This window comes from Ursus maritimus, unplaced genomic scaffold (genome assembly GCF_017311325.1).
Source record: "Ursus maritimus isolate PB19 unplaced genomic scaffold, ASM1731132v1 scaffold_13, whole genome shotgun sequence".
Lineage (NCBI taxonomy): Eukaryota > Metazoa > Chordata > Mammalia > Carnivora > Ursidae > Ursus > Ursus maritimus.
In genome coordinates this window covers 67631163-67632663 of record NW_024423675.1, presented here as the reverse complement: position 1 = coordinate 67632663, position 1501 = coordinate 67631163, and positions in this window count along the sequence as shown.

Here is a 1501-nt window from a genome sequence, read left to right as displayed (position 1 = left end):
GGGGGGGGGCTGCTGCCAGCGCGGCTGCAGGCCTGGGGGGGCTCCCCAGGGGACTCTGTCTCCCTGGGCTCGGCGGCGTCAGGGACGATGCACATGCCCGGGCAGCAGGTTCTCGGAGGCACCGCCGCGCGGAACGACAAGATCCTGCTAATGTGCAGAAGGCCGACGCGCTAGCAGGTTGCCATGGCAACGCAGCGTGCGGGGCCGGCTCTGCACAAGCGCTGGTTTCTGCCCTGAAAGCGGCGTCTGCTTTTGGTAGTGCACCTGTCTTCTGGCTAGGTGACCCTTAGGGCCACGTGGTTCCCCCTCAGGAACCGGCTCGGTGCCGCAGCCCCCACCGCCCCTACTTCCTTCCGCGGAGGCCCCTGGGCTGCGTGCAGGCGGCCGCGTGCAGGCGGGAAGGCTTGTTCGCATCCTGCAGACCTGGGCTCAGACGGCGCCCAGGCAGGGGAGCACCCAGCCTTCCCTGAACCCCTCCTCCTCCCCCACCCTCATCCCTGGAAGGAATGCCTTTGCTTTCTCCCTCTCCTTCCTCTAGGACGGTGGCTTTCAGACCCCACCGTGACCTACAGTAAGAAATACATGTAGGTCACCTTGTATGTGTGTATTTGAAACAAAACATCTAACGAAACCACCGCTCTTCCCCTCCCTGAGTGAATGCAGTCTCTTCTATGCCACTGATGTTACAGAGTAGGTCACATTATTTTCTCTTCTATTACAGCAAAAGATGCTGGCCATACCCACTGGACTGACTACGGGATCCACTAATGGTGGCAGGCTTAAGGTGGGGAAGACCCCGCCCAAATTACTATGCACGACCGCAAGGAGTGGCCTCAGACTTTCTGCTTCCTCCGTGGTCCGCCTCCTCCCCTCTTCAGCTTCAAGGCTAAGCGGGAGGAAAGGTTAGCGCACTCATGGGGCAGCACAGCCTGAGACTTCCAAGCGCAGGTCTATGGGGTCAGTCTGGGTTCAGGGAATGAGTCTAGGTACGGTCAGAGGCGTGGCTCGGAAGGACACAGAGGTGCACCTTGCATGAAGTCGCTCGGCGGGGGGTGCAGAGCTGGGCAGCCGGCTCAGGGTCATTTCTGAGGTCTCGCGGAGGCAAAGGGGCATCTCCAACCGCAAGCAAGCACTTTGCTTTCTAAGCCATGTGAGTAGTGTTCACGCTGAAATGCCGTGGCCTTGCCTTGATGGAGCTGATTTATGAAGGTGCTGGAATATCACTTCTTTCTCTCCTTCTCTGTTTAAACACAATTTCAGGGATAATAGTTAAAATGCTTAGGAGTTCAGAATCGCCCAAAGCAATTCACCTCACAATTTGGAAGAATTTCTGGGATGATTTCCTCCAGTTTGCAAAGTGTATGTACACTGTCAAAGCATTTGTCTCTAGGGATGCCTGTCGCTAGGGTGGCTCAGTCCCATAAATGGTCTACTCCTGATTTTAATCCAGGTCATGACCTCAGGGTCCTGGGGTCGGGCTCCGTGCTGGGCGGGGGGGGGG